The 18,049-nt window shown below is 44.1% G+C and overlaps 1 protein-coding gene across 1 annotated transcript in view; it reads left to right on the forward strand.

The window, feature by feature from the left end:
- The first annotated feature begins 13,702 nt into the window (after positions 1–13,702).
- Positions 13,703–18,049, forward strand: part of slco4a1 (solute carrier organic anion transporter family, member 4A1) — a 58,321-nt gene continuing 53,974 nt past the window's right edge. The window contains exon 1 of the mRNA XM_084479317.1: positions 13,703–13,767. The gene's annotated coding sequence lies outside the window, so the exon portion shown is untranslated. The remainder of the gene's footprint in view (positions 13,768–18,049) is intronic.

Here is an 18,049-nt window from a genome sequence, read left to right on the forward strand (position 1 = left end):
TTACATTTTAAAGTTAAATGCATCAATCTGGTGCACTTTGAAAGCAAAATTAAGAGGCTAGATCTATGAAGACCTGTGTGCACTTATAAACAATTTAATCATAAACACATTGGTTGTATAGATACGAATGGTGAAAACACAAAATCAACTAGAGCATACATCTGAGCCATCAAAGAAATTAAGCAAACGTGGTTAACTGTGTTGAACTAGTTTATTTTTTAGAAAATAAAATAATAAATAATTAATCCCATCATCCCTATTTACTAACTTTGCACCCCGAATTCGGACATTTGATTTTCCTGGGCTTTGAGAAAAACAGCTCTAATGCCCTTTGGGAATTAAATGCCTCTTGACTCGGCCCATTGATCGAGACCCTCAGGCAGGCAGCCAGGTGCTCTCCTTGCAGCCTGTTACGAAGGTCTGATTTGACCTGAAAATGAAGATAACTACAATTAGCCAAATGAATGAAAATATTTTGAGCACACTGCTCTTTTAATTAAGAAGAGTATGCAGTTCATCATGTAAGTGCAATGGGTTAAATGTTTGGCACACATCTCAGCAACATATTGCCATGCCCTCTGTCCTTACCCTGTTCATTGTGGAGAAGTCTCTCTCACAGTTGACCCTTCAACTTTATTAACAAAAAAAGCCTGACGTTACATGGTGAGGCAACTTGCTCCTCAGATGCTGAAAATAATTAATGTTAGTTACAAGGCTCGCGAGTCGCGGGGCTCTCGTCCGCGACACCTTGTAAACGTTAAGTTAACTTACGTTGTCAGAGCCGCTGGTAATAACAAAGATTCTCTAACGTTATATACATTTATACTTTCTGAACCGTCTCTGGTAATAACATTAACGTTAGATAATTAGCAGCCGAATATATCAGTCGACATAATCGAGACTAGCTAACGAACGTCAACGTTAATTATCAATAATAAACTTGCAGTAACGGCATCTGTTTGCTGTCGTACATTGATCAGGATAAAATTGTGTTTGAACTAGTGGATACTGTAAAGTTTGTTAACATTACTTACCTCAAACGATGTGGTGTCCTGACGTCTCGGATGCTGTCAGGTAACGCTATTCCAGTGCGCGTGCGTGTGTGTATGAGTGTGCACGCGCCACGTACAGCGAGGAGGGGAGGGGCAGGCTGACTGGGAGTGAGAGATGCTTTGCTGAAGCAGCGGTGCGAAACTCAAGTTACAGATCTTAATTATGTTATTATGAGAAGTGTAAGAATTTTTTTCGGTTCATTCTGAGACTGTGGCGGGACAAATGAGACCATGGCGGGCCGCCACAGTCTAAGTAATTAATGGGAAACACTGCCCAGTCATACATACATCCCCCCGACGGAGCTCGCCAGGAGCAGTGAGGGACGTCTCACTCAGGGACCCCTGGACCCTCCAGGAGGAGTGGGGACGTCTCACTCAGGGACCCCTGGACCCTCCAGGAGCAGTGAGGGACGTCTCACTCAGGGACCCCTGGACCCTCCAGGAGCAGTGAGGACGTCTCACTCAGGGACCCCTGGACCCTCCAGGAGGAGTGGGGACGTCTCACTCAGGGACCCCTGGACCCTCCAGGAGGAGTGGGGACGTCTCACTCAGGGACCCCTGGACCCTCCAGGAGGAGTGGGGACGTCTCACTCAGGGACCCCTGGACCCTCCAGGAGGAGTGGGGACGTCTCACTCAGGGACCCCTGGACCCTCCAGGAGGAGTGGGGACGTCTCACTCAGGGACCCCTGGACCCTCCAGGAGGAGTGGGGACGTCTCACTCAGGGACCCCTGGACCCTCCAGGAGCAGTGAGGGACGTCTCACTCAGGGACCCCTGGACCCTCCAGGAGGAGTGGGGACGTCTCACTCAGGGACCCCTGGACCCTCCAGGAGGAGTGGGGACGTCTCACTCAGGGACCCCTGGACCCTCCAGGAGGAGTGGGGACGTCTCACTCAGGGACCCCTGGACCCTCCAGGAGGAGTGGGGACGTCTCACTCAGGGACCCCTGGACCCTCCAGGAGGAGTGGGGAACCTTCTCCTGCCCTTCCCTACAGTCCTTTACTCATGTGACAAGTTCTACAAGCACAATTAAGAATAAGAATAATGATTTCAGAAGGGTTATTGTTATTATTAGACCACTCATGTCCTATTGTCACTCTATTGTCACTCTATTGTCACCGCCCACACAGCGTCCACCCTTGTGCAGCAGACGAGGACGTGTCACTCGGGCCGATGAGATTCTTCTCCTGAACTGATTTGGAGTGAATCCGATGCAGGGTTTGACAGTAACGGTGGGGCAGAGCGCTAGAATGAGCAATTATTGCAATTTATTTATTTATTAATTTTTATTGCAAAACGTTATACACTTGTTAAGGACGATGTGCTCTATGTGCATGGGCAGTTTCCTGTTCAGAAAACTACATCCAGAGGGACATTATGGGTTCAAGAGCCAAAGATGTTCAGCATGTAAAATAAGGCATAATGCCTCATGAGCTCCAGAATCCATCAGGGCTGCAGGGCTGATTATCTGACCTGACCACACATGATAGTGCGTCCTGAGGGCCAGATGGTTCCACACGTTTTGGAGACCTGCTGCCTTCACCTGCTGTAGCAAGATGTGTAGATGGCTCGTACGATGGACTTCATAGTGTCAATTCCAAAAAGGGGGCTAACAATCACACGTGGATGTCATTTACTGTCAAACCATTACTCAGATTCACTCCAAATCACTTGGAGAGACTTTATCTTTCCCGAGTGACATGTCCCCTGAATCCCTTGAGAAGGCTGCTCCCTGGGTCGTTGTTCCTGTGGGCTGTAAAAACCTTCTGCTAGTTTATAGATATTTTATTTGTGAATAAGATTCAATAGTTCAAGGCTGTAATCTTATTATTTTATTTGAATGATTTGATGTAACATCAAAGGGAAAATGTAGCCTGTTTTTTCAGATTTTACTGAGCATAGATTTTAATGTTGCAGCTTTAATATTATTACTAGATTTTTGGAATGATTCAGGTAAACTTTTTGTCAGCCTTGATAAAATCACAACCACAAATATGATTTCACTTAATTATTTTATTCCTGTTGAGTTTACTCAACACAATTGCTGACCGGAAAAAAAAATAGACATACAAACATTACACACTTGAAACCACTGATGAAAAGTTTTCCATCGATTGCCATCGATTGTATTTCCTGGTAAATCAATACATAGTTCCCTGTCAGAAACATGACTGGAGGCTGAATTACTGTTGTTCAATGTATATTTTAGTTTTAATGCAGATACAGTGCATGCTTGTTTAAGATGTATACGATTCAATTAGCTGCAGACTAGCTGTAAGACGTTGTAAGGCTGATTAAGCAAACGCCCGCAGTAGCGTTCGTCCACGATCCAACCCCCCCGCCCCCCTCTAACAGAAAAGCCGGCCCCATCTCCGCCCCCCCATTAAAACCGGTCTAGAATCGCCACTGAATGAAAGGCAGTGGACTAGTAGGGAAGGTTTAGGGTTTACTTTAATGTGGGCAAGACCGCCCTCTAGTGGACAGATGATGACACGGAAACACTAAAGGGCTCTTTATGGTCCCACGTTCACGCAACGCAAGGGGGTGACGGATCCCTTACGTCCTTACGGACCCCTTACGGACCCTCCTTGCGTCCACCGCAAGGGCCTGACGTGCGCCTCCCAAATCTTTCCACCATGTACTAATAAAATGTAAGTTTTCTCTTTTCAAAACGCCACCTCAAGCGTTTTATTAGCCGTTTTATTTATATATTTTTTTGCAGGAGAAGGAGGGGTGGGCAGCTTAAAGGAGTCGTAGTGAAACAAATGGGCCTCCCAGAGGGCCCAGTGCACGTATAGTATAGTATAGTATATTTATACTATAGTATATATATATAGTATAGTATATATATATAGTATATATATATACTATACTATATATATAGTATAGTATATATATACTATACTATATATATATGATAGTATAGTATATATATATAGTATAGTATATATATATACTATATATATATACTATATATATACTATACTATATATATATAGTATATATATAGTATATATATATAGTATATATATACTATACTATATATATATAGTATAGTATAGTGTATATATAGTATAGTATAGTGTATATATATATATAGTACATATATATATGTATATATATACCATACTATATATATACTATACGTGCACTGGGCCCTCTGGGAGGCCCATTTGTTTCACTACGACTCCTTTAAGATGCCCACCCCTCCTTCTCCTGCAAAAAAAAAAAAAGTCTAATAAAACGCTTGAGGTGGCGTTTTGAAAAGAGAAAACGTACATTTTATTGGTACATGGTGGAAAGATAATTATGAGCCTGTTCCCCACATGTATTGGAGTGAACAAGGATATCTACTTCTGGGCCCACCAAAACAAGTGCAGTACCAGGCCTGGCCACTGAGCACTGGTGGATTGCAGAAGTAGGCACTGCTCCTGGGGGCCTGGTCGACGGATGGGCGAGGGCGTGTCTGACGTATGGGGGAGTAGTCTTTGTGGACACAGCTTGCTGCCAATCAAACCCCTGTATGTGTACAGGGACCGGTCAAACAGCGATGGGCGATGATAACTTCCTCCTCCATTCTTAAATCCCCCGCTGCCGGCCGGCTTTTTGACATATCCACGTCGGGTTGAATCACAAAGACCATTTCATTGGAGAAAGTCCAAGTAGAGTCCCAGAAGTGTATTTGCATAACTGCGATCTGATTGGCCGACCCATCGCTTCCCGAAAAGTTGAACATTTCTCAACTTTTGACGTAGGCCACGGAGCCCAAAGAATGGACGGACCCACAATGCATTTCAAGGGGGCCCCATGCAAAGTCAATGAGATGTGTGGACGGACAGAGGTAGTGTGAACCGCGTTCACACTACCTCCGTGGACGGACGGAGGTGTGGGCTGTGATTGGTCCGCTAAACACAGCAAGGGCAGAACATGTAACTTTTGCCCTTGTAGGCTAGTAGACCTAGTAGGGTCTGGCTGAGTAGGACATCCACATCCAACTGCTACGTCACTCCCGTCCAGTGGCCAAGCGTGGTTTAAATCCCCGGGCGTGGACCCTAACCCTAAACCTAACCACTACTACCCTAACCCTAACCACTACTGCCCTAACCCTAACCACTACTACCCAAACCCTAACCACTACTGCCCTAACCCTAACCACTACTGCCCTAACCCTAACCACTACTACCCAAACCCTAACCACTACTACCCTAACCCTAACCACTACTACCCTAACCCTAACCACTACTACCCTAACCACTACTACCCTAACCCTAACCACTACTACCCTAACCCTAACCACTACTGCCCTAACCCTAACCACTACTACCCTAACCCTAACCACTACTGCCCTAACCCTAACCACTACTACCCTAACCCTAACCACTACTGCCCTAACCCTAACCACTACTACCCTAACCCTAACCACTACTACCCTAACCCTAACCACTACTGCCCTAACCCTAACCACTACTGCCCTAACCCTAACCACTACTACCCTAACCCTAACCACTACTGCCCTAACCCTAACCACTACTACCCTAACCCTAACCACTACTGCCCTAACCCTAACCACTACTGCCCTAACCCTAACCCCTACTACCCTAACCCTAACCTTAACCACTACTACCCTAACCCTAACCACTACTACCCTAACCCTAACCACTACTACCCTAACCCTAACCTTAACCACTACTACCCTAACCCTAACCACTACTACCCTAACCCTAACCACTACTACCCTAACCACTACTACCCTAACCCTAACCACTACTACCCTAACCCTAACCACTACTACCCTAACCCTAACCACTACTACCCTAACCCTAACCACTACTGCCCTAACCCTAACCACTACTACCCAAACCTTAACCACTACTACCCTAACCCTAACCACTACTACCCTAACCCTAACCACTACTACCCTAACCCTAACCACTACTACCCTAACCTTAACCACTACTACCCTAACCTTAACCACTACTACCCTAACCCTAACCCCTACTACCCTAACCATTACTGCCCTAACCCTAACCCCTACTACCCTAACCATTACTGCCCTAACCCTAACCACTACTACCCTAACCTTAACCACTACTACCCTAACCTTAACCACTACTACCCCCCCTTAAGGCTTAAGGGCTGATTGTGGTTCCACGTTCACGCAACGCAATGACCACGCAGTCGCTTCGATGTAGTCGTGAACGTTTATGGTTCTGCGTCGGGTTTATGCGTTGCTATGCATTGCCGTGGTAAAGAGAGAACAAATAGTTGGTCTTTGGCCATAACAACGTTACGTGTGATAGCTCAGCCGTAAACTAGGTTCCACTTGCTAGGAAATAGACACTCGGTGTGTATTGACTATTTCTATTGTTGAGTGCAACAATCATGGCAAGCTGCATATTTGTAGGAATAAGGAATAGAGAACCATGAATAGATGATGAATAGATGTTGAATTACTATGGATGGAATGTGGAATCTACCTGAATCGTCTAAATTATCAACAACATTATTCTGTGAAAGAAGACAGAAGAGACTAGTATCTGAGTATGAGACCTGAAAGATTTGTCATAACAACTAACAAACTAAATGTCATCGATGAACAAACCAATATGATGACAATAGTTTCTCGTAAAAAATGTATTTTTTTCTAATACAAACTATTGCATTTTCGACTTAGAATATGTCAGCCATCTTGTGTGTTTTTGCAGACAGAAACTTGACACGTGACATGGACGGACGCAGGCCCTTAGAACAGAATAGGCCAAAGAAATGTAGGCGTCTCAGGATTTTAGAGCTGTTATTGTGAAACAACTACGTTTTCTGCTGCAAACCTGGGTTGGAATCAACGACGTCAATGTATTAGTCATTAACCCAATGATCACACATGATGATATAGCTAGCCTCTGGCGTTTATGTTCAAAGTTGTTCAGAGTCATCAGTGTGTCCATTAATGACATGTGTTGTCGATCTCTCAGTAAGTTCCTCACAGGGACAGCTAGTGTTAAGACTTATCACAACACAGGGACAGCTAGTGTTAAGACTGTTATCACAACACAGGGACAGCTAGTGTTAAGACTGTTATCACAACACAGGGACAGCTAGTGTTAAGACTGTTATCACAACACAGGGACAGCTAGTGTTAAGACTTATCACAACACAGGGACAGCTAGTGTTAAGACTGTTATCACAACACAGGGACAGCTAGTGTTAAGACTGTTATCACAACACAGGGACAGCTAGTGTTAAGACTGTTATCACAACACAGGGACAGCTAGTGTTAAGACTTATCACAACACAGGGACAGCTAGTGTTAAGACTTATCACAACACAGGGACAGCTAGTGTTAAGACTGTTATCACAACACGTCTTAAGATAGGTTGGAAGAGTCCACAAAGCGACTGGATGGTGAACCAACCCACTGGGCTGACCAGTTCAGCATACCAGTCACCCTCCTGCTGATGGTATGTTCTTCTGCGCTGCTGGTCCTGGCTTTGGTCTTTTAAGGATATTTTGGGTCAAGAGACCCAGGCTGGTCCAAAGCTGGTCTGCGGAGCTAGGCAGTTCATGGCTGCAATGTGCCCATCCCTTGCATGACCAATGAAAAGGCTCTGGGTGAATAATAGTGAATAATAGAATAATAGGCAATCTGTTGCAATTGCGAAACCCTACCCTAACCCAATAATAATATGAATTATACTCTAATAATGTCTAAAATGCCTTCATTTGAGGCGTATAGCTTGTATATTACCGTTGCAGAATATTGTACTGGATATTGCACTGCGATGGAAAGGAAATCAATTGAAGTGAAAAAAGGTAGAGTGAACCACCTTTGCTTTTCACGAAAGGGCTTAAACTTAACCCCTTGCATCAGCAAGCATCAACACAATCCAGGCTATTCAAGGATGATTAGTGACTAGTGATACTGCTGTGAAACACACAGGCATGCACACACACTCTATTCACCCATTGACAAACAAAATAAACAAAGGACAAAAGTCAAAAGACTGTAATGCCTGCTGTAGCAAGCATGCATGTAGCTGGAGCAGTTACAGACTAAGTGAGTCATCAGACTTTAACACCAGCGCTTCACATGCCAACATGCTTTCAGTTCTCTACTGGTTCCCCCCCCCCCCCCCCACACACACACACACACACACACACACAATAAGTAATGGTTCTATTCGTAAGAAAAGAGAAAAGTGTGTCAGAATAGCCTACCTGACAAACCAAAAGCTGCGAAAGACCCAAGAGAAAAATGATGCATTGTGCAAACGTCTTTGAATTTTGACTGTAGCAAGATTATAAAACGCTGTTTACACAAACGGCACAACTTGCTGCCAGCCTGTTGAAGGGGTAGTTAGGAGGACACTGGAACTGGAACCTGAACCTGGTCACTGGTTCCCACCACATCCATTGACTGCGTTTACATGAACATTAATACTCCGATATTAATCGGAATAAGGTCTTAATCAGAATATGACGCTGCCATGTAAACAACATTCTCCGATTGCCTTAATAAGATTAAGGTCATATTCGGAATAAGCATAATCTGAATAAGGTATGTGGAGTATTCCAATCATATTCTGATTATTATGGTGCATTCTAGACATGTATACACCGTAATCGCATTATAACGTCCTTTCAGATTATTCGCAGCATTTTGCGACAAGCTGACAACTGAGAGTCACATTATGGCAACAAACTGACTTACAACGAGTGTTGTTTACTCGTGAAACACACAAGTCTCACATTTGTTATGTTGTACGGATACGGTAGCAGATACCGTTTAAGTTTCATATTTTTTTTCATAAGTTGTTCTCAAGCATAATAATCAATAAGAAAACCAAAATTATAGTATAGGGTAGCATGGTTAGGCAAGCTGATACTATAGGTCAATTTCCACCAGAACCGTCACTGAAGCGTCCCGGCAGTGAAACGGCTGTGTTCCGTACTGCCGTCCCCGCTGGACGCGGTCCGGACACGTCACGGCTGCGACGTCACAGGACAGGACACATGACGCATTCTATTGGCAATCCAGGCCGGTCAATCCTTCCCAGATTTATATGACCGAATGACACATCTGATCTGAAAGCGTTTCATTGCAACAGTCCGGAAATCATGGCAGCGCGCCGTAAGGTTGTTTTTGTTTGCATGGTTGCTGAGCAACGTCTAGCCATAGACTGCTGGTTCAAACGACTTTAGGCTCCAACAGGCTTGCACAGACTTTTTTTCTAACACAAATCAGCAGTGGAAATAGAAATGCCATTAGAAAGTACAAACGCTTAATTAAACAGCATATACGGGGACAAGCTGAGGACGCATAACTTTGTTTCCCATTCATAATGTGCGTCGCCATTATCGTTGTGATGTCGATTCTTCCCACTCAGTCTCCCTGGACCTTCCCTGAGTTTGATGACCAGACCTTCGGGTAGGACGGGGGTTCTTTTGTACTTTTCCGGACTGGAAAAATATCCAGTATTCCGCTTACCAATAGAATGCGCCAACAGTGTTGTTCCACCTCAACAATTCATCATCCATATTTCAGCTGTTGACTTCTGACTGAACTTGTAATGTTAACGTATCAATCGGTGGGAGGAGCTCCTCCAGGAGTCTGCATACGGCAACAATCCCTTTCTCCTCCTGTCGCTGTTCAGATTCAAAGCCAAATTTGAATCTGAACAGCGAATTCCTTTCCCCCCAATTCCTTCTCCCCCGTGGCCGAGATAACCCCCACTACAAGTCTTTACTAGTTGTGGAAGTACCAGAGAGTCTGAGACCCGACGCAGTCTTTATTCATAATATCAGAGAATATCCCCGTCAGTTCGGCCGCGGCGCAATGAATGAATAAAGATCATAAACACGTCGGAAGAAAATAATGTTTATTTTGACAGATGTGCCCAAAGTTACTACTTTACAACCTTGTTGATGACCAACATTTAGTAAAACATGTACTTTGAATTCGGCCTTGGGTGAATTCGAAGCGTAGTGTGTTGGACTGTTTTCAAAACAGAGAGATTTAGATTAAAATAAGTAATGCTGTCTGTGAGTCTGTAGCAAATCCTACATCGTTATTGTTGTAGTATTCAACCATTAGCAAGGTGACACTGATTAGCTATTGATACCATAGATCGACCCCTATGCAGTTCACTAACGGTAATATTATACAGTCTATCTATGGTCCTGATGAGGATGAGGACCATAGATAGACTGTATAATATTACCGTTAGTGAATTGCATAGGGGTCGATGTGAGCTCATGAATATTCATGAGCAAATGCAAACTGATTGGCTGTAGAAGTGTTCTGAGACACGGCTGCGAACCGGCTACTTTCAAAAATAGAAGAGGCAAGTATGGTAAACGAAGTGCCGGTTTGGGGATGGGTCCGTGCCGCTGCCGTATCTAGTGGAATAGCCTACATTGACTTTAATGGTTTCTATTGTCTTCGGCGAACGTTTTACTGCCGTGACGCTTCCGTGACGCTTCCGTGACGGTTCTGTGACGGTTTCTGTGATGGTTCTGGTGGAAATTGGCCTTGATGCTACATGAGCGTTACTATGGAAACAATATTACGGCTACTTCGAGATGATCGTGAGAAAGTTAAAGATCACACCTTAACCAGTCTATGCTGGGCTACATGTAAGCTTGGAATATGAACAGAGTATTCTTTTAATAACTCATGTAAACACTTTAATCGCAATATTGCCATAATCAGCATAAGGTCCATAGTCAGGTTAAGGTTGTCCATGTAAACTCAGTTGCAGTTGCAGAGTTTGCAGAATCTCCAAGAAGTCGTGTTACCATTTGACATTGCTCTGGATATTGCTGCAGTTAAGGGGCGTTGTCCCCCTTAACTGTGGTATAATGAGAACATTTAACTGACTGAAGTGATCTATTGCTTTCATAAAACGGTTACGTAAGTATGGCGAAATGAAAGTCATAAACACCCTCAATTTTGAAAAAGCGAGAAAGTCGAAAAAGCATTTTTTTTAACGAATACAAAAAAGTAGTCCCTCCTGGCTGCCTGCAAAGTGTATGGCGGTTGCTATGCAACACACTGTAGCATCCTTCAGAGAGAATAGACCTCTGAAGAATAAGTCCCGCCTCCGAGGCTCCGGTTCCCTCGGTCAAATGTCTATGTGAAATAACAGGGGGTTTATGAATGATCGTCCATAACAAACTCTGTAGGTGGTGGAGAAGTAAAAGCTGCGTCACGTTTTGAACTACACACTTTTTCCATCTGGTTTCCACTTGGGTTTTGGATTGTCGGGCCGTTAAAGTAGTAAACTATTATGAAGAAGCATTATGCTAACGCGGATCTGCGCAGACTTAGGACGTCACGACTCTCCCAGTTAAGGTTGCATAGCAACGGCAATGTTTCATAGTTTGTCTTCACTGACAGTGGCACCAGAGCCCGCCTATGGAGGTGGCGCCAACGCTGCTCGTTCATGTGTGAAATCGATCAAATCGATCTAAATCTCAGTAAAAGCCAACAAACTCTTATCACGGTCGAACCAAAAAGTCAAGTCATGGAGAAAAGAGGCTGAACCTCGCCAGTGAATAAGTTTTATACACCACTGAAATCGCGTGTGAAATGACCATCATGGTAGGTTGTGACTGGTGGCGAGCACTCCCTCCTCCCTAAGTAGGACGTATGAAGTCTGCGCAGGTTGGAACTAGCTCCCGGTTAGCATTAATACTCGTTTACTACTTTAACGGCCCCGACAATCCAAAACCCAAGTGGAAACCAGATGGAAAAAGGTTGTAGTTGAAAACGTGACGCAGCTTTTACTTCTCTGCCACCTACAGAGTTTGTTATGTACAATCATTCATAAACCCTGTGTTATTCCCCATAGACATTTGACCAAGGGAACCGGAGCCTCGGGGGAGGGACTTATTCTTCAGAGGTCTATGCTAGGCTAAAGACGGTAGCTCGGTTCGCCGGCAATTTAGCCTTCTATCGAGTTCACTCACTGTGTGCCTATTGCTTTACAACATTTCCACCCTCTCCAGCAATCAACATGTTTTTAGGCTTCAGTGAACTATGCTATTGCTTTTATATATAAATAAACAACGGTTCAAGTTAGGCGCGGAGTGATACTGGACTCTGTAAACTGAACGGGCGTCATAGCTGTGTGTATACGCTCATTATACAACAGTTGGGAACCAATCAGATCGCTTGATTTCAGCCACCCGTTATAAACCCTATTAGAGTACTTTGTTACAGGGCTCTCAAGTGTCATGCATTGAGCGTGACAGTCACTCATTTCGGTCTTTTGTCACGCCCTCCCGCCACACATGGCATTTCTCCACTGAAAAATAACTTATATGCCACTGCCGCAGCACCCAACATGAGCTCTCACCATGGAACAGGCGCGTCTCCCCTGGTTTTCTAAATCGCAGCCCGCCACTTACCAGCCAAGAGGAGGGGCTACACAATAGCCAATCAGAAAATAGCATTGTTCGCGTGATTCTTTGTTTGTTGACAAAATGCAGCCACCCAATTGGTAATAGAGGCCCTTGGTTTATTTTTTCAAAGGTGACTGGCTTGAACCAATTTGGAAGGCTGTCCAAGATTGCGACCCTGGTTTTAGTTCTCCCGTATTCAAATGCCGATGCTGAGAGGGTGTCCTCCATTATGACCCTTAAAATGGCTGGGCTAGAGCCAAACTGTTTTAAATGGGAGCCTACACCAAGAATGATAAAGGAGTCCAAAAAGGCAACCAACACATACAATCAAAAACACCAGTCATAATCTCTCTCTCTCACTCACTCACTCACTCACTCACTCACTCACTCACTCACTCACTCACTCACTCACTCACTCACTCACTCACTCACTCACTCACACACACACACACACACACACACACACACACACACACACACACACACACACACACACACACCAGTGTTATAGACCTAAACCAAAAGTGAGGGAAAATAGAGGTAACCTTGTTTTTTTTGTGAAGACACACACACAGAAAATTGGAATGAATAAATACTTTGTATTTTGTTAAATTGTGCCATGTGTCAAGTCTTTTGTTCCACAAATTTGATAAATTACAGTAATGACAACAACAGCAACAACAACACTAATAATAATATTACCAATGAAACTCGCCCATTCCTGTGGCCCACCCGCGCCCCTTTGAAGGGGGGGGGGGACCCGGGGGGCGGGGGGGAATGTCACTCTTGCCTGTCTTCAAAACTTGAGAGCCCTGTTGTTATTGTAGGCTATTGTAGGCTATCATCTTATTACTTAGTTGTTTGGCAAGGTACTTCAACATTTCGACGGAAATAAGGCCTTTTAAATTTAATTTGACTAATGAGATTGGATTCGTTTTCGGGATCAAAAACGTAAACTATCTGAAATGTAAAGGGTTTAGCCTTCCTATCATACAATAAATATAAAAATGTAAATAAATATATAAATGTAACACTAGACTCTCGGGATGAGTTCGTAATAGTCAGAATACCCGGCTGGTTAGCAACGCTTTTGATCAACTCATGTGGCTTCATCCCAACCGGCCTGGACGGAGGGTCTCATTGGACGAGCTGCCTTCAGACTGAAGCGCTCTGACGCCCCCTGCCGGCACCGCGCTGAACTCCTACATACATACAGCGGAACCTGTCGGCGGTGGCTATGCCGCGTCGTGGATTAATCTCAATGTATTTAGATGCACGAGGCGTCCACATCATGCACCCTTGTGACCGTAAGGTAAGCTCTTTATTCCCCAGCCCGTGGTGATGATGTGACAGGGATGCTCTGTCTGCTCAGCCTCCGCTGTGTGCCTGACGCACATGTTCACATGCGATGCTGAACAATCCATGACATGCCTTCTGTACAATCCATGACATGCCTTCTGTACAATCCATGACATGCCTTCTGTACAATCCATGACATGCCTTCTGTACAATCCATGGTGCCTTCTGTCTACATTGTGACTGTCGATGATAACAACCTCTACCACGAGTGACCATCGGTGAAACTACGATCGCCAATGTTTCTGCCAGATGATAGGGTTTCAATGGACGAACAAAAGAGGCGTTCAGCGTGGTGTCGTTATTATGTGTTAAGATAGGCTCCATGTCTGTGATCCACTGGTGGTCTGATTCCATTGTCATGTGTTTTGAAGTACACAACACGTCTTCATTTTACGAAACACATGAAGCTCGACGTGTGATGATGTTGGAACAAGACACTTATATCTGACACTAGTGTGTTCATGTTACACGGAAGAGGTTTTTTGGTGCTTCCGTGTCTTTGATGTTTTGTAATAAGATGATCCTCCCCATGTTGTGAACCGTGCAGCTCAGTGAGGGGGTCAGTGAGGGGGTCAGTGAGGGGGGGTCAGTGAGGGGGTCAGTGAGGGGGTCAGTGAGGGGCTCAGTGAGGGGGTCAGTGAGGGGGTCAGTGAGGGGCTCAGTGAGGGGGTCAGTGAGGGGGTCAGTGAGGGGGGGTCAGTGAGGGGCTCAGTGAGGGGGTCAGTGAGGGGGTCAGTGAGGGGGGGTCAGTGAGGGGGGGTCAGTGAGGGGGTCCATGGGTCAGTGATGCTCGTCGTGGTCGCTTCAAGCTTCATGCACATGCCACGTGCCACGTGCAGTCCAATGTGCTTTACCTACATACATTTAAATACATATAATTAGCAGCAGAAAACAGAAGTAGAAGCGTCTCTGACTGTCTGCACAGTAAACTTGTTGTAAGTTTCTCCAGAGACCCTGTCTCTGTTAGTACATATGTCCCACACTCCATCAGCTGGTATTTACCCTTTTAGTTAATGCAGCCTAATTATCTAGCGTTTTAAAATACTTCCTTCAAACATTTAGGCTTACAACCAACAAAAACATAGTTGGTATAATATAATAATGCCTAGTACAGTATAGTACTAGGAGTCCCACACGGCCCTTATTGAATGTGGTAATGTGTATGTGTGTATCGTTTCCACATCGTTTTTGTGGTTGTTCTGTTACGTTTTTGCTACCTTCAGAAACCTTATTTATGTGTACACCTACACTTGAAACATTATAACACTTTGATAATTCAGCATTTGTAATACACAAGAGCCATCAATTATTCGACTTCCTACCTCCTTTTATATATATTATAGATATATATATATATATATATATTTTGATACTTTCAAAGTCAACATTGTTATTTCTTCCCCTTTCCATTTTAAACTGTTTGGTAATGTAACAGTGTATTTCCCATCCAATTAAAACACTTTTTAATGGAATTTGACTGAGAGGGCTAGAGAGATAAAGGTAAAAGATAAAAATATACAGAGGCGGACACTCAGAGTAAGATTGGCATGAGACTATCCTAATCTCCTAATGAGGATCCTATTGTATGATTATGATCATTAGATGATCAGTTTGACAAATATTTAATCCAAAATAAAACCCTGGAACATAATTCAATCTGGTGGTTTCCTAGATTTATATGGCTCTAAGATTGTGTTTGATACACAAGTGGGAAAATGATTTGCACTGGTTTCAAGTTACTTACGATTCAACTTGAGGTTTTAATTCAGTCAGATGGGGGCGAATGGGCCAGCAGGAAGCCTGTTTCAGCATGTGCAGACTGTAGACTGTGTAGACTGTAACACATCCTAACCATGTGTAGAGAGAGACGAGGAAGAAGTGGTTACAGTGGTTTCAAACTTTGTTGCTTAACTTGTACATAGGCTACGATCACATGTTTGTATTAAATGAACAAAAGTATAGTTTACAATGCAAAATAATACAATACAATGATAGAAAAACTAAATAAAACTACCATGGCTGGTGCCTGGTTCTCACCTGATTCAGCTGGACCCTTTGTTTTTTCTAGGGATTGGTCAGAATAGTCGAATATTTGATTATTCTTTAGCAAGGGTCAAAGCCGATTCTTTACTATGGACCATTCCAAAAAATTCAAATAAACACAAATTAACAGACGGAACTGGAGTTGGTTGTGTAACCCAATTAATTTTTTTTCATTAATTGTGCACAATATATATATACATATATATATATATATATATACACAAGCATAAATATTAATATATTTGCTAGACCACAAACAAACATACGTTTAGTCTCGACCGGGGAGCGACAACAGGGCTCAACAGTGTCATTTAACAGCACGTTGTGTAAGTTACCTAGTTAGTTCAGTGTTGGCCTATTCTATTGGTATATAGGCTAACTAACGTCAAAGTCCCGCAAAAGTTCCACCTGGGCACACTTCAAGAAAATAAAAGACAATTTAAATCTAGGTCTCGGTGAACGCCAGGCAGAGGTCACTGGGGCTAGCTCTGGTTAGCCAGAGGTCACTCAGTGCGTTTACATGACACTCAAGAAAGTCGAATTATTGGGTTAGTCCAACTATGATTGGATTACTAAGATGCATGTATACACCTTAGTCAAGCTAAAATCTAATCGAATTGGGTTTCTCATAGTCGAATTAAGACCCCTAGATAATGCGATTCATAGTCGAGTTAAGTGTGCATGTACGGAGTCGAATTGGATTATGCGTTGAATTGCGTTCTGTGCATGCTCAAGATCTTTTCCCGGGGCCGTGAGCCGGAAGTAGAAGGAGACGATAGTCGTGTTGTAGTCGTGTTGTTGTCGCCGTCGGAAAACGAGAAACTGTGATTTATTTAAAAAGGTGGCGCAGAAGATGGAGGAAGCCGGTGAATGTAGTTACCCCCTATAAGAATTGTGTCCCGGCCGTGGGAGCGTGCATGGCATACATTCATTAAAGGTATTAGGGGAATTAGGGGAAAGGAACTTTGGCTTTGACTCTCTGAAGTCCAGATTGAAACGCGACATGGAGGAGAACGCAATGTTTTCAGTAGACAGCTGTCAGTTCACTTCGGGACCATATAATTTCTCTGACCCTCCATTGTTCCAACCTCGTATGCGGACTCCTCTGCCGGCAGAGCCAGCTCCTCCGGCTGGAGTCGGCATACGACGAGAGGTCGAACAATGGAGCGTCTGAGAAATGATATGGACCCGAAGTGAACTGACAGCTGTCTACTGAAAACATCTCTCTTGAATGCAGGCGCCTGAGTTTGTTGTTGCTGGTGACGTCAACCGGTGGCTCTATTACCACTAGTTGAAATGGACACAGCGCCACCTATCGTACCGGGGAATGACACGCTTCGGCCAATGAATCGATTTAATCACCGCCATGTATACTCGGACAATTGCAGTTGTCCAATTGCGGAGCATAGTCGAACTATGGCTTTAATCGGATTAAGCTGTGCATGTAAACGTACTGACTGGGGCTAGCTCCGGTTAACCAGCGGTCACTGGGGCTAGCTCCGGTTAGCCAGAGATTACTGGGGCTAACTCCGGTTAGCCAGAGGTCACTGGGGCTAGCTCCGGTTAGCCAGAGGTCACTGGGGCTAGCTCCGGTTAGCCAGAGGTCACTGGGGCTAGCTCCGGTTAACCAGAGATCACTGGGGCTAGCTCCGGTTTAGAAACGTTTATTGGAGGATGTGGTTCTAAGGGGGAAAATGATTCATTAACATGCATAATAATGAACAGTAACACACAAGCAATTGCCTTTTCAAGATGCATAATATAAGAGCTGTATGAATGTCCCTGTAATTAGGAACTGTATACATTAGCATATCTATGAGGGGGGCTTAGCCAGGCAATACGGTTATACACTGAACAGTGTATAACCTGTGCATGCACTGAACAGTGTATAACCGTATAAGATGGTTGAGTTCACTTCTCTAATAGTGCACCGAACAACAGGCTTATATAGCTAGCCTAGCTAGTTGCAAAGCTAATGTATGCCAAATCTCACTAGCGGAGAGACAATGAGAGGGATGGATTTACATAAACGGTCACCAGGGTACTTCTTAGTAGCAGAAAACCATAAACCTACTTAGGGATGCACCAATCCGATATTAGGATCGGATATCGGCCCCGATATCAACATTTTAGCTGGATCGGGTATCTGTAAAAGCAAACCGATCCGTAAGACCGATCCGTCCCTTTTTAAA

The sequence above is a fragment of the Micromesistius poutassou genome (assembly GCF_964030765.1).
Source record: "Micromesistius poutassou genome assembly, chromosome: 15".
NCBI lineage: Eukaryota > Metazoa > Chordata > Actinopteri > Gadiformes > Gadidae > Micromesistius > Micromesistius poutassou.